The following is a 25,501-nucleotide window of genomic DNA, read 5'->3' on the forward strand; positions in this document are numbered from 1 at the left end:
TAGCAGAGGTAGCACAGGGGGTAGCAGAGGTAGCACACGGGGTAGCAGATGTAGCACAGGGGGTAGCAGATGTAGCATAGGGAGTAGCACAGGGGGTAGCAGAGGTATCACAGGGGGTAGCAGAGGTAGCACAGGGGGTAGCAGAGATAGCACAGGGGGTAGCAGAGGTAGCACAGGGGGTAGCAGAGGTAGCACAGGGGGTAGCAGAGGTAGCACAGGGGGTAGCAGAGGTAGCACAGGGGGTAGCAAAGGTAGCATAGGGAGTAGCACAGGGGGTAGCAAAGGTATCACAGGGGCTAGTACAGAGGTAGCACACGGAGTAGCAGAGGTAGCACACGGAGTAGCAGAGGTAGCACAGGGGGTACCACAGTGGGTAGCAGAGAGGTAGCAGAGAGGTAGCACAGGGAGTAGCACAGGGGGTACCACAAGGGGTAGCAGAGAGGTAGCAGAGAGGTAGCACAGGGGGTACCACAAGGGGTAGCAGAGAGGTAGCACAGGGGGTAGCACAGGGGGAACCACAAGGGGTAGCAGAGAGGTAGCACAGAGGTAGCACAGGGGGTAGCACAGGGGGTACCACAAGGGGTAGCAGAGAGGTAGCACAGAGGTAGCACAGGGGGTAGCACAAGGGGTAGAAGAGAGGTAGCACAGAGGGTAGCACAGGGGGTACCACAAGGGGTAGCAGAGAGGTAGCACAGGGGGTACAACAAGGGATAGCAGAGAGGGTAGCACAGGGGGTACCACAAGGGGTAGCAGAGAGGTAGCTCAGAGGTAGCACAGGGGGTACTATCATGTGGGGTTCAATTGTTGTGTACTTAGACATTGTATAGAATCAGCCCAAGCCATATACCTGCCATCTCTAGTTTGTATTAGTTGTATGTCGGGACGACATACGTTAGCGTCGCCGAGCTCTCAGTAGTAGTACCAGTTACCAGTAACCAGTGTACCAGTAGATGACTCGCTACCAACCGTCTCTGCATGAATCACTGTCTGTATTCATAGTACATTCAGTAACCATAGTCGGCGGACTTGTTACAACTGTGGTCTCCGTGACCATATTGCAATTAATTGTCCTGATAGTTACCCTAAGAGACGTCGTACTGATGATGAGTACCAGTCCCTGCCCTACTGTACTTATCATAGAATACATGGACATGACACATCTGAGTGCAATGCTCTCTACAACCTTCAGTACTCTAGGTCTTTCCGTGGCCGTTCCAACCGCAGAACCCGTAGAGGAAACAGACGTCGTGGTTCTCAAACTAACCAGAACCAGGCTCATTCTTCCAATTCGGGGGAATTCGAGCGCCCCAGTCAAACCGTCCCATGGTGACAGTAGGTGATAATGAGTACACCATCCCCGTTCACAATTCCTTTGAAGCCTTAAGCAGTCTCGAGAATGACAATCCTGCTGATGATGTTGCTTCACATGTCTCTGACATAGATGATTTTGGGGATGAAGTGGAACAAGTCTTTTCTGATGACAATCCACCTTTTTGTTTGCACATAACTTCCAATGCAACCATAGGCCCTATAGTGCAAGCATCTGTTCATAATGCGCCCGTTCATTTGTTCATGGACTCTGGTGCGCAAGTCAATATTATTAGGTCTAGTTTGTTTAAGGATAAGCAGTTACGACATGTCCTTCTCGTAGAACCGACTCATGTGTCCTCCCTTAGTGGAGTAGCTGGTTCTCACCTGCGTGTCCGAGGTCGGACTTCCCTAACTTTTTCTATCCAAGGTAGAGACTTCACTGCTTCCTTCCTTGTTGTCGACCAGATTACTTTCCCTGGTGACCTTCTACTGGGATTTGCTTCCATGCGAGACTTACGCATTGTGCTCGACCCATACCGATGGCATGCCCAAATTGACGACTTGATCGTTCCATTCTGGGGTTACCAGCTTGGATCAGAAATCTGTCATACTGCTGCAGAGTATGATGTACGGATTAAGTCCTTACAAGCCAATGCATTCTCCAGTAGCGTACCCAAGCGGTCAGGCAATGGTAATTCTGTCACTCCCATCCATGTTCTACCTTCAGACTTGCAGGATAGTGTTCCGTTGCCTCAAGTGTCCGAGGACACTCAGACTGCCTTGAGTGCACAGCCTATCCCTGCAATGACTGCTAGTTCGAGTAGTAGTTTCTCCACAGGGGATGCCTTGTCAGAAAACGATTACTTGGAACTAGTAATGCCATCTCTTGTTGATGTCACATGCCGTTCGCAGAAAGACATCTCTGTTGTGGCTAGTGCTCTCACTAGTGTGTCTGTAGTTGTTCCTAGTGTTCCAGATGGTGATAACGTCCTAGTTGACAGTGATTCCTGCAAAGTAAAAGGTCTATTTGTTGAACCATCCTTACATGTTGTAAGAGACAGTAAGATCCATTTACTCCTTGCTAACACTTTGGGTCACAGTGTTCGTCTCAGATCAAATACCAACCTCGTTGACCTAGTTCACTATCCTTACCCTGTTCAGGTAGAGGACGAGTTGTCACCTGACCAGTGGGTCGGTGCTATTTCTGCCGGGGAGACCTCATCCACTTCACTGGATCAATCTGTTCCACCAGTTGAGGAGAAAGACTTAGCTCCCACTGACTTCCCAGATGAAGTCAAGCGTTTGTTGACTCTGTTGAACAAACGTCGTAAAGCCATTGCCTTACCAGGTGAGAAGATGGGTATAACGAACTTATTGTCCCATCGTATTCCACTTGAACCTGGTACTAGACCTATCTACATACCTGCGTACAGAATGCCTCATTCACAAGTTGCTGTCGCAGAAGAATTGATCAATCAAATGCTTGATGATGGAGTTATTGCACCTAGCAATTCACCTTGGAATGCACCCTTGATCCTAGTACCTAAGAAGGATGGTACTTGGCGCCCAGTGATTGACTTTAGGAAGTTAAATGTGAAAACTATTCCAGATCGCTTCCCACTTCCTGTACTGGGTGATCTTTTACGTAACATCGGAGATAACAAAGTCTTTTCAACCCTGGATTTGTTACAAGGGTTTTGGCAAGTCCCTCTTCACGAGGACAGCCAAGAGCTAACTGCATTCTCCACTCCTACAGGTCATTATCACTTCCTCCGTATGGCATTTGGATTACGATCCTCCCCTATCACGTTCTCAAGGCTCATGACTAATATCTTTAGAGGTCTCATAGGTAATGCACTTATGGTGTACTTAGATGACGTAATCGTCATGTCTAAAGACGTGGATACACACTTGAAAAGACTTGATGTAGTACTTGGTAAGCTTGAAGAAGCCAATTTAAAGATCAAACTGTCTAAATGTCAATTTTTCATATCAGAAATTAAGTTTCTTGGTCACGTAGTCACTCCTAGAGGGGTTACGACTGACCAATGTAAAGTAACTGCAGTACTAAATTTTCCAACTCCCAAAACTGCTGATGCCGTAAGATCCTTTGTGGGCTTAGCAGGTTTTTATAGATCTTTCATTGCCAATTTTTCTTCCATAGCTGCTCCTCTAACTGAGTTGCTTAAGAAAGATGCTCCTTTTGTTTGGACCTTCCGTCAAGAAAGAGCATTTCAAACTCTAAAAGAAAAGCTAACATCTGCTCCAATTTTGAAATTTCCAGATTTTTCTAAGCCCTTCTATCTGACAACTGATGCTGGTTCTATTGGCATAGGTGCCGTACTAGCTCAGAAGACCGATGGCAAGTACAACGCAGTTGCATTTGCTAGCCGAGTCCTTACAAAGGCTGAACGTAATTATACAGTAACTGAGCAAGAAGCTTTAGCAATAGTATGGTCTTTAAAGCACTTCCGAGACATTATTTATCAGTACTCTGTTCATGTCTTGACAGACCATGCTCCACTGATACCTTTATTCCAGAACAAACAACCTACTGGAAGGTTAGCCAGATGGACCTTGACTATCCAAGAGTTCAATCCCACCTTTGAACACTTACCTGGCAAGTCAAATGTAGTCGCAGATGCCTTATCGTGACATGTTAGTATAGTAACTGCAGACCCTCCATTTAGTGCTGAAGATGTAAAGAATGCTCAACGAACAGATCCCATGTGGTCTGGTGTGATTCGATTCCTGCTCCAGGAAGATCTTATTCAGACTGTGAAGCCACCAGCACCCATCAGTGACTTTGTCATGAACCAAGAATTACTGTATCGAACAGCCGAGTTGGGTACTCCTAGCAGAAGAGTATACCAGTTAGTAATTCCACAGTCACTAGTGAATGTAGCTTTACAGCTAGTTCATGATGCACCAGGTGTTGCACACCCTGGTATGGATCGTTCAGTAAAACAAGCCAGATTGAAATACTTTTGGCCTCGTATGGCAACTGATATATCTGAGTATGTTAAGAAATGTAGTGTCTGCATGCAACATAAAGGTAATGCTAATGGTCCTAATCCAATCCAAGTATATCCAACCACTAGCGAACCTTGGGAAAGAGTTGCGCTAGATTTGTTAACTAATTTCCAATGTTCCCTCCAAGGCAACAAACATCTGTGTGTTATGGTAGACCATTTCACCAGATATTGTGAGTTAGTTCCTATTGCAGATAAGACTGCTGAAACAGTAGCTAAAGCGTTTAAAGAACACATTATCTGCAGGCATACCACCCCTAAGTCCCTAGTAACAGATAATGGAGGTGAATTCTGTAATGAGATTCTTGAAAATTTGTGCACCTTGTACAAGATCTCTAAATCCACCATTGTTCCTCATCATCCTGCCAGCAATGGGTTAGCGGAACGAACCAATAAGAAAGTACTTGATGTCTTGAGAGCCACTATCAATCCCAACAGTGAAACTTGGAATGAAGTCATACCTGATGTGCAGTGTGCTATAAATTCTGCTTACAATGTTTCTATAGGTGACACTCCACATTATGCATTGTATGGTGTAGATAAACGTTTGCCTTATGAGTTGTTATATTCTAATCCGAAACCAAATTACAACCCTGATGATTTCATAGCAACTCGTACCAGCTTAGCTCAAAGTGTTTTTAGAAGAATCCGTGAAACACTTCATAAATCAACAGCAGAATTTACAAGAGTCGCAAACACTCGAGCAAAGCCATCCAAAATCAAAGTAGGTTCGAGAGTTATGCTGACTAACTTTAACAAAACGTCTGCAATGCCAAAGCTTGATCAAAAGTTTGTTGGTCCTTATCGAGTAGTTGAACATATCACTGGTAATAAGTATAAGGTTAGAGAGATTAGTACTGGTCAGTATAAAGAATCGCATTTAGATCATATGAAGTTAGTATGTGATGATAATGATGTTCCAACCCAGACTAATGTGACAGACTCTGACAATCCTCCTGATCCTGTACTCTCTTCCTCTGATACTCAGTCAGACGATCAACCTGAATGTCGTTATTCCCTACGTACACGACAGGTATTGAGAAATCCTCAAGTATCATTTGTAACTTCCAATTCAGATTTGCCTCAAATACAGCATGAGTTAGCCAATGCAACAGAGTTTGATCCTCCCAGAGATGACACCCATTCTGCATATGTCAATCTTACCCTAGCAGAGTTGGGGTTAAATGTAAATAACCTGTATAGATGAATAATTACAGTATCAGCTTATCAGTATTCAAGAATTTTTTTTTGTGTTCACGTTCTCTCCAAATTCTGAGAGTTAACAGTCTAGATTTGCGTGCACCGAATCTGCCTTTCTGTTAAACACTCTTTCTTTGTATATATTCCTTCCTCAGAATCCGTAGATCACGTGAATACAGATCGATCGATCAAAATTTTTTTTTATCACTTCTATTGTGTAATCTCAACGTTGAGTTTCATTCGATGAGTTTCATTCAATGAGTTTCATTCGATGAGTTGTGCTATATTATACCTTGTATTGCATTACAGTTTCAGTTACGTAAGCTTCCATTCCAATGTTCTACTTATGTATGTTATAATGTTCAATTGTTGTGTACTTTGACATTGTATAGAATCTGCCCAAGCCGTATACCTGCCATCTAGAGGTAGCACAGGGGGTAGCACAAGGGGTAGCAGAGAGGTAGCACAGGGGGTAGCACAAGGGGTAGCAGAGAGGTAGCACAGGGGGTAGCAGAGAGGTAGCAGAGAGGTAGCACAGAGGAAGCACAGGGGGTACCACAAGGGGTAGCAGAGAGGTAGCACAGGGGGTAGCACAAGGGGTAGCAGAGAGGTAGCAGAGAGGTAGCACAGGGGGTACCACAAGGGGTAGCAGAGAGGTAGCACAGAGGAAGCACAGGGGGTACCACAAGGGGTAGCAGAGAGGTAGCACAGGGGGTAGCACAAGGGGTAGCAGAGAGGTAGCACAGAGGTAGCAGAGGTAGCACAGGGGGTAGCACAAGGGGTAGCAGAGAGGTAGCACAGGGGGTAGCAACAGAGGTAGCACAGGGGGTAGCACAAGGGGTAGCAGAGAGGTAGCACAGGGGTAGCACAAGGGGTAGCAGAGAGGTAGCAGAGAGGTAGCAGAGAGGTAGCACAGGGGGTAGCACAAGGGGTAGCAAAGAGGTAGCACAGGGGGTACCACAAGGGGTAGCAGAGAGGTAGCACAGAGGAAGCACAGGGGGTACCACAAGGGGTAGCAGAGAGGTAGCACAGGGGGTAGCACAAGGGGTAGCAGAGAGGTAGCAGAGAGGTAGCAGAGAGGTAGCACAGGGGGTAGCACAAGGGGTAGCAGAGAGGTAGCAGAGAGGTAGCAGAGAGGTAGCACAGGGGGTAGCACAAGGGGTAGCAGAGAGGTAGCACAGGGGGTAGCACAAGGGGTAGCAGAGATGTAGCACAGGGGGTAGCACAAGGGGTAGCAGAGAGGTAGCAGAGAGGTAGCAGAGAGGTAGCACAGGGGGTAGCACAAGGGGTAGCAGAGAGGTAGCACAGGGGGTACCACAAGGGGTAGCAGAGAGGTAGCACAGAGGAAGCACAGGGGGTACCACAAGGGGTAGCAGAGAGGTAGCACAGGGGGTAGCACAAGGGGTAGCAGAGAGGTAGCAGAGAGGTAGCACAGAGGTAGCACAGGGGGTAGCACAAGGGGTAGCAGAGAGGTAGCACAGGGGGTACCACAGGGGGTAGCAGAGGTACCACAGAGGTAGCAAAGAGGTAGCACAGGGGGTAGCATGGAGGTAGCACGGAGGTAGCATGGACGTAACACGGAGGTAGCATGGAGGTAGCACGGAGGTAGCAGGGACGTAACACGGAGGTAGCATGGAGGTAGCACAGGTGGTAGCACAGGGGGTAGCAGAGAGGTACCACAGAGGTAGCAAAGAGGTAGCACAGGGGGTAGCAGAGAGGTAGCACAGAGGTAGCAGAGAGGTAGCAGAGAGGTAGCACAGGGGGTACCACAAGGGGTAGCAGAGAGGTAGCAGAGAGGTAGCAGAGAGGTAGCACATGGGGTACCACAAGGGGTAGCAGAGGTAGCACAGAGGTAGCACAGGGGGTAGCACAGGGGGTAGCACAGAGGTAGCATAGGGGGTAGCAGAGAGGTAGCACAGGGGGTAGCACAGAGGTAGCACAGGGGGTAGCACAGGGGGTAGCACAGAGGAAGCACAGGGGGTAGCACAGGGGATAGCACAGGGGGTACCACAAGCGGTAGCAGAGAGGTAGCACAGGGGGTAGCACAGGGGGTAGCACAGGGGGTGGCACAGGGGGTAGCACATAGGTAGCACAGGGGGTAGCACAGGGGGTAGCAGAGAGGTAGCACAGGGGGTAGCACAGAGGTAGCACAGGGGGTAGCACAGAGGTAGCACAGGGGGTAGCAGAGAGGTAGCACAGGGGGTAGCACAGAGGTAGCACAGGGGGTAGCACAAGGGTAGCACAAGGGTAGCACAAGGGTAGCACAAGGGTAGCACAAGGGTAGCAGTTCTCCTGAACTTTCATACTGTAACAACAAGGTCACTGTAGAATGCTGAATTATGAGACCGATATGTTGACAGTCCGACTGGTGACAGTCTGACAGGTAGGTGAACCTGTCACCTGTGGCAGGTGACAGGTACAAGTGACATGAGTCATCACTCAGCAGTCTGACCAACTATCATAACCTGTTCTCACTTTAATGTTAGTTTCACCTCTCTCTCTCTCTCTCTCTCTCTCTCTCTCTCTCTCTCTCTATCTATCTATCTCTCTAATTCACACCCGCCCCTCCACCCCCCACACACACCTGTGACGAGCGGGGTTCCACAAGGGTCAGTCCTAGGACCGGTGCTGTTTCTGGTGTAGGTGAACGACATGACGGAAGGGATAGACTCAGAAGTGTTCCTCTTTGCAGATGATGTGAAGTTGATGAGAAGAATTCAGTAGGAGGAGGACCGGGGGAACTATAAAGTGATCTGGACAGGCTGCAGACCTGGTCCAGAAACTGGTTCCTGGAGTTCAACCCCACCACTGGGGAAGGGCAAAGAAGACCACAGATGGAGTACAGTCTAGAGCCAGAGACTACAAACCTCACTCAAGGAAAAAAGATCTTGGGGTGAGTATAACACCGAGCACATCTCCTGAAGCGCACATCAACCAAATAACTGCTGCAGCATATGGGCGCCTAGCAAACCTAAGAATCATTCAGGACACTGTACACCGTGTACGTTAGGGCTATATTGGAGTATGCGGCACCAGTTTGGAACCCTCACCTAGCCAAGCGTGTAAGGAAATTGAGAAAGTGCAAAGGTTTGCAACAAGACTAGTCCCAGAGCTAAGAGGTATGTCCTACGAGGAGAGGTTAAGGGAAATCAACCTGACGACACTGGAGGACAGGAGAGATAGGGGGGACATGGTAACGACATACAAAATACTGAGAGGAATTGACAAGGTGGACAAAGACAGGATGTTCCAGAGACTGGACACAGTAACAAGGGGACACAGTTGGAAGCTGAAGACACAGATGAATCACAGGGATGTTAGGAAGTATTTCTTCAGCCACAGAGTAGTCAGTAAGTGGAATAGTTTGGGAAGCGATGTAGTGGAGGCAGGATCCATACATAGCTTTAAGCAGAGGTATGATAAAGCTCACGGTTCAGGGAGAGTGACCTAGTAGCGACCAGTGAAGAGGCGGGGCCAGGAGCTCGGACTAGACCCCCGCAACCTCAACTAGGTGAGTACAACTAGGTGAGTACACACACACACACACACACACACACACACACACACACACACACACACACACACACACACAAAATCCAGCAATGTAAACATTGCAAATGTTATTTGAAAACTAATTTGTGAAGCTTCTAAAACCCTCTCTCTCTTTCTCTCTCTCTCTCTCTCTCTCTCTCTCTCTCTCTCTCTCTCTCTCTCTCCTCCTCCTCCTCCTCCCTCCATCCCTACCTCTCCTTTGCTCTTATTCTGATGATCATAACAGCTGCCAAGACGGAGAGAGGGAGAGAGAGAGAGAGAGAGAGAGAGATGGGTGACTTTGACCCCGTGGCAGGTCAATCAGACGATCACTTCCGGCAGTGTAATGGTATCTTTCCGGTGTTATTGTCACGTGACCTCCCCCCCCCAGCACCCCATTAACCTCCCATTACTCTCATTTACACGCTAGGACATTAATAAAACCGGTCGATAAAATTGAAGAGGCAGGGACAGGAGCTGTACCTCGACCCCCTGCAAGCACAACTAGGTGACAACAACTAGGAACCTTCTACTTCCATCTAGACTGAGGGACTGATTACCTTGTTATCTACTGTTATCTGTTCCAACACCTACAATCTGTGCTACAGTGTTCAACATTCCTATATATGAAGAATTGAGACACTTATGCAACACATGGGAATCTTTATTGAAGAAACGTTTCGCCACACAGTGGCTTCATCAGTCCAATACAAAGTAGAAATGGGTAAGGAGAGTAGAAGTTTTGAGGTAATCAGTCCCTGAACCTGGAATCGATGTGTTCAGTCCATCACTCTTGTAGGAAGTGCAGCACAGGGCCATGTGTGATAAATGGTTTGAAAAACCGACAAGTTGAAGATTGAGACACTTATGCAGCATATGGGAATCTTTATTCAGGAAACGTTTCGCCACACAGTGGCTTCATCAGTCCAATACAAAGAGGAAGGCTGTTAGGTAAGACACATATGCAACAGTTACAAGACAAGAGAGAGAGGGGTGGATCGGCTGCATTTTTTTGGACTGCAAGAAGGCCTTCGACACAGTTCCTCACAAGAGGTTACTGAAAAAGCTAGAAGATCAGGCACACATAACAGGAAAGGCACTGCAATGGATCAGAGAATACCTGACAGGGAGGCAACAACGAGTCATGGTACGTGACGAGGTGTCAGAGAGGGCGCTTGTGACAAGCGGGGTTCCACAGGGGTCAGTCCTAGGACCTGTGCTGTTCTTGGTATATGTGAACGACATAACGGAAGGGATAGACTCAGAAGTGTCCTTGTTTGCAGATGATGTGAAGTTAATGAGAAGAATCAAATCGGATGAGGATCAGGCAGGACTACAAAGAGACCTGGACAGGCTACAAGCCTGGTCCAGCAACTGGCTCCTTGAGTTTAACCCTGCCAAATGCAAATGGGGAAGGGCAAAGAAGACCGCAGACACAATATAGTTTAGATGGCCAAAGACTGCAAACCTCACTCAAGGAAAAAGATCTGGGGGTGAGTATAACACCGAGCATATCTCCTGAGGCGCACATAAATCAGATAACTGCTGCAGCATACGGGCGCCTGGCAAACCTACGGATAGCGTTCCGATACCTCAGTAAGGAGTCGTTCAAGACTCTGTATACCATTTACGTCAGGCCCATACTGGAGTATGCAGCACCAGTTTGGAATCCACACCTAGTCAAGCACGTCAAGAAATTAGAGAAAGTGCAAAGGTTTGCAACAAGACTAGTCCCAGAGCTACGGGGATTGTCCTACGAAGAAAGGTTGAGGGAAATCGGCCTGACGACACTGGAGGCCAGGAGGGTCAGGGGAGACATGATAACGACATATAAAATACTGCGCGGAATAGACAAGGTGGACAAAGACAGGATGTTCCAGAGATGGGACACAGACACAAGAGGTCACAATTGGAAGTTGAAGACTCAGATGAATCGAAGGGATGTTAGGAAGTATTTCTTCAGTCATAGAGTAGTCAAGTCGTGGAATAGTCTAGAAAGTGAAGTAGTGGAGGCGGGAACCATACATAGTTTTAAGGCGAGGTATGATAAAGCTCATGGAGCAGGGACAGAGAGGACCTAGTAGCAATCAGTGAAGAGGCGGGGCCCAGGAGCTATGACTCGACCCCTGCAACCACAAATAGGTGAGTACACACACACACACACACACACACACACACACACACACACACACACACACACACACACACACACACACACATACATACACACACACACACACATACACACACACACACATACACACACACACACACACACACACACACCAATCCACTTTATCAGCACGTACAGCTAATTAACACCTCTGATAACAACGTCAGGGCCAATTAACCTCATAATTATCCCAGCAAGGCCACAGGTAGTGCCTGCAGCACACTACATGAAGACACGGTACACACAAACACCATACACTGCTTCGTAACTAGTTATGACAGGGCCTCTACAAGCCAGGCACCAGAGTATAAGAATTGAGAGGCGGGGTTAGCAGCCGTGACTCGAACCCTGCCAACGCTATTCGGGGAGGACAGATTATAGTATTTTACAAGAAAACTGTGGATAATTCAACACAAGGAGTGTTGAAGGCTCGATCCTCCGTCACAATACCCTGGATACAACAATTTACAACCCACAATACCCTGGCTACAACAATTTACAACCCACAATACCCTGGCTACAACAATTTACAACCCACAATACCCTGGCTACAACAATACACAACCCACAATACCCTGGCTACAACAATACACAACACACAATACCCTGGCTACAACAATACACAACACACAATACCCTGGCTACAACAATACACAACACACAATACCCTAGCTACAACAATTTACAATCCACAATACCCTGGCTACAACAATACACAACACACAATACCCTGGCTACAACAATACACAACCCACAATACCCTGGCTACAACAATACACAACCCACAATACCCTGGCTACAACAATACACAACACACAATACCCTGGCTACAACAATACACAACCCACAATACCCTGGCTACAACAATACACAACCCACAATACCCTGGCTACAACAATACACAACCCACAATACCCTGGCTACAACAATACACAACCCACAATACCCTGGCTACAACAATACACAACCCACAATACCCTGGCTACAACAACACACAACCCACAATACCCTGGCTACAACAACACACAACCCACAATACCCTGGCTACAACAACACACAACCCACAATACCCTGGCTACAACATTACACAACCCACAATACCCTGGCTACAACAATACACAACCCACAATACCCTGGCTACAACAATACACAACCCACAATACCCTGGCTACAACAATACACAACCCACAATACCCTGGCTACAACAATACACAACCCACAATACCCTGGCTACAACAATACACAACCCACAATACCCTGGCTACAACAATACACAACCCACAATACCCTGGCTACAACAATACACAACCCACAATACCCTGGCTACAACAATTTACAACCCACAATACCCTGGCTACAACAATACACAACACACAATACCCTGGCTACAACAATACACAACCCACAATACCCTGGCTACAACAATACACAACCCACAATACCCTGGCTACAACAATACACAACCCACAATACCCTGGCTACAACAATACACAACACACAATACCCTGGCTACAACAATACACAACACACAATACCCTGGCTACAACAATTTACAACCCACAATACCCTGGCTACAACAATACACAACACACAATACCCTGGCTACAACAATTTACAACCCACAATACCCTGGCTACAACAATACACAACCCACAATACCCTAGCTACAACAATACACAACCCACAATACCCTGGCTACAACAATACACAACACACAATACCCTGGCTACAACAATACACAACACACAATACCCTGGCTACAACAATACACAACACACAATACCCTGGCTACAACAATACACAACACACAATACCCTGGCTACAACAATACACAACACACAATACCCTGGCTACAACAATACACAACACACAATACCCTGGCTACAACAATACACAACACACAATACCCTGGCTACAACAATACACAACACACAATACCCTGGCTACAACAATACACAACACACAATACCCTGGCTACAACAATACACAACACACAATACCCTGGCTACAACAATACACGACACACAATACCCTGGCTACAACAATACACAACACACAATACCCTGGCTACAACAATTTACAACCAACAATACCCTGGCTACAACAATACACAACACACAATACCCTGGCTACAACAATACACAACACACAATACCTTGGCTACAACAATTTACAACCCACAATACCCTGGCTACAACAATACACAACACACAATACCCTGGCTACAACAATACACAACACACAATACCCTGGCTACAACAATACACAACACACAATACCCTGGCTACAACAATACACAACACACAATACCCTGGCTACAACAATTTACAACCCACAATACCCTGGATACAACAATTTACAACACACAATACCCTGGCTACAACAATTTACAACCCACAATACCCTGGCTACAACAATTTACAACCCAGAATACCCTGGCTACAACAATTCACAACCCACAATACCCTGGCTACAACAATACACAACCCACAATACCCTGGCTACAACAATTCACAACCCACAATACCCTGGCTACAACAATACACAACCCACAATACCCTGGATACAACAATTCACAACCCACAATACCCTGGATACAACAATTCACAACCCACAATACCCTGGATACAACAATTCACAACCCACAATACCCTGGATACAACAATTCACAACCCACAATACCCTGGATACAACAATTCACAACCCACAATACCCTGGATACAACAATTCACAACCCACAATACCCTGGATACAACAATTCACAACCCACAATACCCGGGATACAACAATTCACAACCCACAATACCCTGGATACAACAATTCACAACCCACAATACCCTGGATACAACAATTCACAACCCACAATACCCTGGATACAACAATTCACAACCCACAATACCCTGGCTGCAACAATTCACAACCCACAATACCCTGGATACAACAATTCACAACCCACAATACCCTGGCTGCAACAATTCACAACCCACAATACCCTGGCTACAACAATTCACAACCCACAATACCCTGGCTGCAACAATTCACAACCCACAATACCCTGGCTACAACAATTCACAACCCACAATACCCTGGATACAACAATTCACAACCCACAATACCCTGGCTACAACAATTCACAACCCACAATACCCTGGCTGCAACAATTCACAACCCACAATACCCTGGCTACAACAATTCACAACCCACAATACCCTGGATACAACAATTCACAACCCACAATACCCTGGCTGCAACAATTCACAACCCACAATACCCTGGCTACAACAATTCACAACCCACAATACCCTGGCTGCAACAATTCACAACCCACAATACCCTGGCTACAACAATTCACAACCCACAATACCCTGGATACAACAATTCACAACCCACAATACCCTGGCTACAACAATTCACAACCCACAATACCCTGGATACAACAATTCACAACCCACAATACCCTGGATACAACAATTCACAACCCACAATACCCTGGATACAACAATTCACAACCCACAATACCCGGGATACAACAATTCACAACCCACAATACCCTGGCTACAACAATTCACAACCCACAATACCCTGGCTGCAACAATTCACAACCCACAATACCCTGGATACAACAATTCACAACCCACAATACCCTGGCTACAACAATTCACAACCCACAATACCCGGGATACAACAATACACAACCCACAATACCCTGGATACAACAATTCACAACCCACAATACCCTGGCTGCAACAATTCACAACTAACCCACAATAGCTAGTGGTAATTCAAACTCGCTGTTTCGGTCCCTCCTGGACATAATAACAGTCCAAGACAGATCGAAACATCATTTAGTGTCCATTTTCAATGTGACAGAAACGTCTGAATTTCAATAATAATTCAATACTTACTGTCGTGACCAGAAGCTTGTGTCAGCCAGCAACAACAGTCTGAAAAAAAATAAAATACTGTAGCCCTTTAAAAAGGAGTAAGTGGAGGCTTTTTATGGTGTGCTGTTGGAGTGTGAGTAAACATTTATGAAGGGGAGCATTGTTCCATAGTATGAAACAATATTGTTTCATACTATGGAACAATGCTCTTCTCCAGACTGAGGGACTGACCACCTCAAAACTTTAAGGGTGATGGACTGATTACATCGTCTTCACGTATCTTCTGCTTCTATCAACTTTTCTGTACTTGACTGAAGAAGCCTACTGTGTAGGCGAAACGTTTCATAATAAAGATACCTAACTGTTGCATATGTGTCTTACCTAACAACCTGTCGGTATTTTATACCATTTTAATGTTCATTTATGAAGGGGGTTCAGAAAAACTGGTTAGACGGACTTGAGTCCTGGAGGTGGGAGGTACAGTGCCTGTATTCTTAAGGAGGGTGTTGATATGTTGCAGGCGTATAGGCACGCCTGCAACATATCAACATATCATGCAACATATACACATGCAACATATCAACATATCCCACCGAGGCAGGTCACCCTGCCTCGGTGGGAAACGGCGTGCGTACTCACCTACTCACCTATTTGTGGTTGCAGGGGTCGAGTCACAGCTCCTGGCCCCGCCTCTTCGCTGATTGCTACTAGGTCCTCTCTCTCCCTGCTCCATGAGCTCTATCATACCTCGCCTTAAAACTATAGACTGTTCCCGTGTGTGTGTGTGTGTGTGTGTGTGTGTGTGTGTGTGTGTGTGTGTGTGTGTGTGTGTGTGTGTGTGTGTGTGTGTGTGTGTGTGTGTGTGTTTTAGACTTCACATAACAAAATATTTAAGAACACTTATCTCAGTTCGGAGGAGAGTCGAACCTATGAGCTTTGGGACAAAGCCGGCAGTACTATACACACCATACCAAACTGGACAATACTCTGGCGCCCAGCCAAGCTAGGCGTTAGACATAAAACAGCCAGCACCAGGCAGGTGGTATGTTCTTCATGTCATCTCACACATGCATCGACCAATGAAAGATATCAGATTATTATAAACTTCACCGAACAAGCTGGAGTCTCCTCTGGCTGTGGATATGTGGATCAGTGAGCCACCAGCAGCAACAACCTGGTTGACCAAGCTAGTACCAGACAACCCTGAACATTAGATATCATGCATCTTGTTGTGTATATACACTTAGTGTATATACACTCGTTAATGTAGATATCTAATCAATGGTGTGACAGCACCTCACTGCCTCAAAGCATGCAGACATGGTCAAGATGTCAGATGTTGTTCAGACTGATCAGACTGGTGAAGAATTATGATCTAAGTGACTTTGACCGTGGAATGATCGTTGGTGCCAGACACACGAGGTGGTGTATCTCAGAAACTGCTGATCTGGCATTTTCAGTCACAATACTAGCGTTTACTGAGAATGTTGTCAAAAACAGAACATCCAGTGAACAGCAGTTCTCTAGGGGAAAAAGCCTTGTTAATGAGGTCACAGGAGAATGGACAGGAAAACGAGAGTAACTTAAACAGACATTACAACACTGGTATGCAGAAGAGCATATCTGCATGCACAATACGTCGAACCTTGAAGCAGATAGACTGCAGCAGCAGACTACACGGGTTCCACTCCTGTCAGCACAGAACAGTAAACTGAGGCTACAGTAAACACAGTCTCACAGAACTGTACACCTGAAGACTTGAAAAACGTCAACTGGTCTGACAAATCACGGTTTCTGCTGCAAAATGCAGATGATTGTGTCAAAATATAGAGTAAACCTTTGGGATGTGTTGGAACGAGAGATTTACAGCATCAATATACAGCCGACAAATCCACAGCAACTGTGTGATGCTATGTCATTATAAACCAGCATCACCAAGGAATGTTTCCAGCACTTTGATGAACAGACGACACCAAGAATTCAGGTCGTTCTGGGGGCAAAATTGGGCCCTAGCCAGTGCTAGAAGGTAAGGGGTACCTAATGAAGTGGCCACTGAAGTTGGGCCGGCGCGTGTCAGGTGTTTAAACCGTTGTGGGATCTGATAGTGAGGTGTTGGCCAGACCCCTTATATACCTTCCTTGGATGCTTTACTTTCATAGTTCCTTGATAATGTGAGTAGTCACGAAAGCGCTTGGAATTTCTCTATTCTTTTAGAGTGGTTGTTTTGCACACACACACACACACACACACACACACACATATATATATATATATATATATATATATATATATATATATATATATATATATATATATATACACACACACACACACACACACACGTGTCATGCCGAATAGGTAAAACAAAATTTTACCATATAGGAAGAGCATATAAGCCGAGAGAGAGAGAGAGAGAGAGAGAGAGAGAGAGAGAGAGAGAGAGAGAGAGAGAGAGAGAGAGAGAGAGAGAGAGAGAGAGAGAGAGAGAGAAACATTCATGAGAGTTCTACACCGGCAATCAGATACCCACATTGTATGATTTCAGTTAAAGTGTTGTAGAGAGGGAGAGGATGGGAACGAAGCCTTCACACACACACACTACAAGGACACTGACCAACAATGTTGCAACACACTGCTTGCCTCACATACTGGTGTAAGTGTGTGTGACACACTCTCTTATATTACTGGGGCTCCTGAAGAATTGATTTCTCTTTATAAACGCTAACACAAAATTCACATCACCAGCATCATGTAAATACAACATCAATATCACAAATACAACATTAACATCACAAATACAACAACAACAACATCACAAATACAACATCAACATCACAAATACAACATCAACATCACAAATACAACATTAACACCACAAATACAACAACAACAACATCACAAATACAACAACATCACAAATACAACATCAACATCACAAATACAACATTAACATCACAAATACAACATCAACATCACAAATACAACATCAACATCACAAATACAACATCAACATCACAAATACAACATCACAAATACAACATCAACATCACAAATACAACATCACAAATACAACATCAACATCACAAATACAACATCAACATCACAAATACAACAACAACAACATCACAAGCATCGCAAATGCAACATCGGCATCGCAAATATGACATCACCGATCTGACATCAGCATCCTGCGATGCATCCACCGTGCAGCAGCATCACCGATACCAGCGTCACCGAATGCATCAACGGCATCCTGCGATGCATCCAACGTCACCGATACAGCAACCAACGTCGCAAGATACGACATCGGCATCGCAAAATCTGGCAATCGGCGTCACCGATGCAGCAATCGGCATCTGCGATGCATGGCATCACCGATGACATCCCGCAGGTACAACAACATCACCGATGCAGCATCCGGCATCCGCAGATACAGCATCGGCATCCTGAATGCAACAGCAACATCAGCATCCTGCGATGCAACGTCAACATCACCAGATACCAGCATCAAGCATCCGCAAATGCAACAGCAAGCATCCGGCATCGCAGATGCAGCATCGGCTTTGTCACCAGATGCAACATGGCGAAATCACCAGATGCAGCAACAAGCATCGGCATCACCGATACCAGCAGCAACGTCGGCATCCACCGATACCCAGCATCGGCATCCTGCGATGCAAGCATCCAAGCGTCACCAAGATGCACCAGCATCTGGAGTACAACAGCATCACCAAGATACAACATCGGCATCACCGATACCAGCATCAACATGGAAGTACGACATCACCGATACCAACATCAGCATCACCAAATCACAACATCACGATACAGCATCAACATCCTGATACCAACTCAACATCACCGATACAACAACAACATCCGCAAATACAACGTCAACATCACAGATACGACATCCACCGATGCAACATCAACATCGCAAATACAGCATCGGCATCACCGATACGGCATCACAAATGCAACATCAGCATCACCGATACTGGCATCAGCATCACCAAATGCAACGTCACCGATAGCAACCAGCATCCTGATACAGCATCGGCATCACCGAATGCAGCATCCACCGATACAGCATCAGCATCACCGATGCAGCATCGGCATCACCAAATGCAACATCATCACCGATACCATCAACATCCTAGATACCAACGTCATCACAAATGCAACACTTCAGCATCCACCAAATGCAATCACCGATACAACATCCAACATCACAAATGCATCACCAAATGCAGCATCCAGCATCACCGAATGCAGCATCAGCATCACCGATACAGCATCACGAAATACAGCATCAGCATCACCGATACGACATCAGCATCACCAAATGCAGCATCGGCATCACCGATGCAACAACATCACCGATACCACCAACATCAACATCTGATGCATCCTGGAATGCAACATCAGCATCACCGATGCAACCAGTAACGTCACGAATGCAACATCAACATCACCGTGCATCACCGATACAACATCAACATCCACCGATGCGGCAGCTCACCAAATGCAAACAGCATCGCAAATGCGACATCCACCGATACCAGCAACAACGGCATCACCGATACAGCATCGGCATCGCAAATACCAACGTCAGCATCCACCGATACAGCATCGGCATCACAAATGCGACATCCTGATACCAGCATCAGCATCACCGGTACAGCATCTGGGTACCGCATCCGGCATCACCGATATTTGACATCACCGATGCAACGTGACGTCACCAAATGCAACAGCAACGTCACCGATACGCAACAGCATCGCAAATGCAACATCAACATCGCGATACGAGCAACAGCAACATCACCAAATACCAGCATCGGCGTCACCGAATACAACGTGGCATCAGCGGTACCAACGGCATAGCAACATCACCGATACAACAACAGCATCGTGCATCACCGATACAGCATCAGCATCACGGTCCATCTGGAAATACGGCGACCAGCATCCTGGAAGTATAGCATCGGCATCGCAGATACCAGCAACAGCATCCTGCATTACAGCATCAACGTACCAAGATACAACAACAGCATGCAAATGCGGCATCGGCATCACCGATGCAACAACAACGACGTCACCAAATGCAAGCATCAGCATCGCAAATGCAAGCATCAGCATCACCGATACAGCAACAGCAACGAACGGCATCACCGATACAGCAACAGCATCACCGATACTGGCATCAAGCATCACCGATACGACATCACCGATGCAGCATCACCGTTGTAGCAGCATCGCAAATGCAACATCTGCGTGCAACAACGTCACAGATGCAGCATCGGCATCACCGATACAACGGCATCACCAAATACAACAGCATCACCAAGATATGACATCACCGATGGCATCGGCATCACAAATGCCAACAGCAACAACATCGCAAATGCAACTGACATCAGCATCCACCGTGCAACATCAGCATCACCAGATACAACATCAAGCATGCGATATCAGCATCACAAAATGCAAGCAATCACCGATGCCAACGGCATCACCAGATACGACATCACCGATGCAGCATCAGCATCACCAAGATACGTCATCACCGATACAACATCAGCGTCGGTACAACAACAGCATCACCAGATACCTGACATCACCGTGCATCACCGTGCAACAGCAACGTGCGATACAGCAGCATCACCGATATGACATCACCGATACAGCATCGCATCACCGATGCAGCAACAACATCACCGTGCAGCATCGGCATCACCGATGCAGCAACAGCATCACCGTACGGCAGCATCCACCGATACGGCGTCGACATCACCGATGCAGCATCGCATCACCATGATACAGCATCTAAATACAGCATCAGCATCACCAAATGCAACAACAACATCACAAATGCAAACAACATCACCGATACCAACATCAGCATCCTACGATATAACGTCAACATCACAAATGCAACATCTGATACAACATCAACATCCACCAAATACAACAGCATCGCATTAAAGCAGCATCACCGATACAACATCAGCATCACCGATACCGCCTCGGCATCCCGCAATTCACGACGCGGCATCACAAATGCAACAACAGCATCCTGATACGACAACACCGTACAGCATCAGCATCACAAATACCAACATCACCGAATGCAACATCAGCATCACCGATGCTGACGTCACCGATACAGCAGCATCCTGGAAATGCAACAGCATCACCGATACAACATCGATCACCGATACAACAACATCCTGGAAGTACAGCATCGGCATCACCGATGCAACAACTGACATCTGGTAACAACGGCATGCGATACAGCATCAATCTGATACCAGCGTACCGGTGACATCAGTATCACCGATACTGACATCACCGATGCATCAGCATCACCGATACAGCATCAGCATCACCGGTATCACAAATGCTAGCATCGGCATCACAAGGCCTGACATCACCGTGCATCAGCATCACCGATACCAGCATCAGCATCACCAAATGCAACATCTGAAGTACAGCATCAACATCCTGGTACAAATCAGCATCCTGGAAATACAACAACATCCTGCGATACAGCATCTGATACAGCAGCATGCGGTACCAGCATCCTGGTGCGACATCACCGATACAACAGCAACATGCCATTACAACATCACAAATACAACAACATCACAAATACAACATCAACATCACAAATACAACATCACAAATACAACATCAACATCACAAATACAACAACAACATCACAAATACAACATCAACATCACAAATACAACATCACAAATACAACATCACAAATACAACAACATCACAAATACAACATCACAAATACAACATCAACATCACAAATACAACAACATCACAAATACAACATCAACATCACAAATACAACATCACAAATACAACAACAACATCACAAATACAACATCAACATCACAAATACAACATCACAAATACAACATCAACATCACAAATACAACATCACAAATACATCAACATCATCACAAATACAACATCACAAATACAACATCAACATCACAAATACAACATCACAAATACATCAACATCACAAATACAACATCAACATCACAAATACAACATCACAAATACAACATCAACATCACAAATACAACATCACAAATACAACAACATCACAAATACAACATCACAAATACAACATCAACATCACAAATACAACATCACAAATACATCAACATCACAAATACAACATCAACATCACAAATACAACATCACAAATACAACATCAACATCACAAATACAACATCAACATCACAAATACAACATCACAAATACAACAACATCACAAATATAACAACATCACAAATACAACATCACAAATACAACAACATCACAAATACAACATCATAAATACAACAACAACATCACAAATACAACAACAACATCACAAATACAACATCAACATCACAAATACAACATCAACATCACAAATACAACAACATCACAAATACAACATCATCACAAATACAACATCAACATCACAAATACAACAACAACATCACAAATACAACAACATCACAAATACAACAACATCACAAATACAACAACAACATCACAAATACAACATCAACATCACAAATACAACAACAACATCACAAATACAACATCAACATCACAAATACAACATCACAAATACAACAACACAAATACAACATCACAAATACAACAACATCACAAATACAACAACATCACAAATACAACAACATCACAAATACAACATCACAAATACAACATCAACATCACAAATACAACAACATCACAAATACAACAACATCACAAATACAACAACATCACAAATACAACATCAACATCACAAATACAACATCAACATCACAAATACAACAACATCACAAATACAACAACATCACAAATACAACAACATCACAAATACAACAACAACATCACAAATACAACAACATCACAAATACAACAACAACATCACAAATACAACAACAACATCACAAATACAACAACAACATCACAAATACAACATCAACATCACAAATACAACAACATCACAAATACAACATCAACATCACAAATACAACATCAACATCACAAATACAACAACAACATCACAAATACAACATCAACATCACAAATACAACAACATCACAAATACAACAACATCACAAATACAACATCAACATCACAAATACAACAACAACATCACAAATACAACAACAACATCACAAATACAACAACATCACAAATACAACAACAACATCACAAATACAACATCACAAATACAACAACATCACAAATACAACATCAACATCACAAATACAACAACATCACAAATACAACAACATCACAAATACAACAACATCACAAATACAACATCAACATCACAAATACAACAACATCACAAATACAACAACAACATCACAAATACAACATCACAAATACAACATCAACATCACAAATACAACAACATCACAAATACAACAACATCACAAATACAACAACATCACAAATACAACAACATCACAAATACAACAACAACATCACAAATACAACAACAACATCACAAATACAACATCAACATCACAAATACAACAACATCACAAATACAACAACATCACAAATACAACATCAACATCACAAATACAACAACATCACAAATACAACAACAACATCACAAATACAACAACAACATCACAAATACAACAACAACAACACAAATACAACAACAACAACACAAATACAACAACAGTTTGGATAATGACTCAGCCACCTGGTTCCTGCCTCCATAACTGACCCCAAATCACGACTCTCAAAATCGTAATAACACTATTTAAAGCACAGTGAACGGTTGGGGTTAGAACCCATGGCGAGTGAGCCGTAAAACTCCAGAGCAGTGTGAGCACGGACCATGAGTTCTAACCCCACCAATACCTTGGTTTGACCCAAAATGTTGGATAAGACACTACCGCTTGTTTGGGTACTGTCACCTTGGTCGTGTGTGTTAAGACTGACACGGGTGGTAATGTGTCAATTATCAAGACCAAGGGACTGATCACCTCCTTTCAAGACCAAGGGACTGATCACCTCCTTTCAAGACCAAGGGACTGATCACCTCCTTTCAAGACCAAGGGACTGATCACCTCCTTTCAAGACCAAGGGACTGATCACCTCCTTTCAAGACCAAGGGACTGATCACCTCCTTTCAAGACCAAGGGACTGATCACCTCCTTTCAAGACTGAGGGACTGATCACCTCCTTTCAAGACTGAGGGACTGATCACCTCCTTTCAAGACTGAGGGACTGATCACCTCCTTTCAAGACCAAGGGACTGATCACCTCCTTTCAAGACCAAGGGACTGATCACCTCCTTTCAAGACTGAGGGACTGATCACCTCCTTTCAAGACTGAGGGACTGATCACCTCCTTTCAAGACTGAGGGACTGATCACCTCCTTTCAAGACCGAGGGACTGATCACCTCCTTTCAAGACCAAGGGACTGATCACCTCCTTTCAAGACCAAGGGACTGATCACCTCCTTTCAAGACTGAGGGACTGATCACCTCCTTTCAAGACTGAGGGACTGATCACCTCCTTTCAAGACTGAGGGACTGATCACCTCCTTTCAAGACCGAGGGACTGATCACCTCCTTTCAAGACTGAGGGACTGATCACCTCCTTTCAAGACCAAGGGACTGATCACCTCCTTTCAAGACTGAGGGACTGATCACCTCCTTTCAAGACCGAGGGACTGATCACCTCCTTTCAAGACCGAGGGACTGATCACCTCCTTTCAAAACTAAGGGACTGATCACCTCCTTTCAAGACCAAGGGACTGATCACCTCCTTTCAAGACTGAGGGACTGATCACCTCCTTTCAAGACCGAGGGACTGATCACCTCCTTTCAAGACCAAGGGACTGATCACCTCCTTTCAAGACTGAGGGACTGATCACCTCCTTTCAAGACCAAGGGACTGATCACCTCCTTTCAAAACTAAGGGACTGATCACCTCCTTTCAAGACCAAGGGACTGATCACCTCCTTTCAAGACCAAGGGACTTATCACCTCCTTTCAAGACCAAGGGACTGATCACCTCCTTTCAAGACCAAGGGACTGATCACCTCCTTTCAAGACCAAGGGACTGATCACCTCCTTTCAAGACCAAGGGACTGATCACCTCCTTTCAAGACCAAGGGACTGATCACCTCCTTTCAAGACCAAGGGACTGATCACCTCCTTTCAAGACTGAGGGACTGATCACCTCCTTTCAAGACCAAGGGACTGATCACCTCCTTTCAAGACCAAGGGACTGATCACCTCCTTTCAAGACCAAGGGACTGATCACCTCCTTTCAAGACCAAGGGACTGATCACCTCCTTTCAAGAC

The 25,501-nt window shown here is 45.2% G+C and overlaps 1 protein-coding gene across 2 annotated transcripts in view; it reads right to left on the bottom strand.

Annotated features, from left to right (window-relative positions):
- Positions 1–25,501, bottom strand: part of LOC128697222 (neuron navigator 2) — a 407,376-nt gene that overhangs the window by 200,077 nt on the left and 181,798 nt on the right. Inside the window, exon 2 of one of the 2 annotated variants that reach the window (XM_070104146.1) lies at positions 15,153–15,191. The exons of the other annotated variant lie outside the window; for it this stretch is intronic. The gene's annotated coding sequence lies outside the window, so the exon portion shown is untranslated. The remainder of the gene's footprint in view (positions 1–15,152; positions 15,192–25,501) is intronic. 2 annotated transcript variants of the gene reach the window in all.

Source organism: Cherax quadricarinatus, chromosome 89 (assembly GCF_038502225.1).
Source record: "Cherax quadricarinatus isolate ZL_2023a chromosome 89, ASM3850222v1, whole genome shotgun sequence".
Classification (NCBI taxonomy): domain Eukaryota; kingdom Metazoa; phylum Arthropoda; class Malacostraca; order Decapoda; family Parastacidae; genus Cherax; species Cherax quadricarinatus.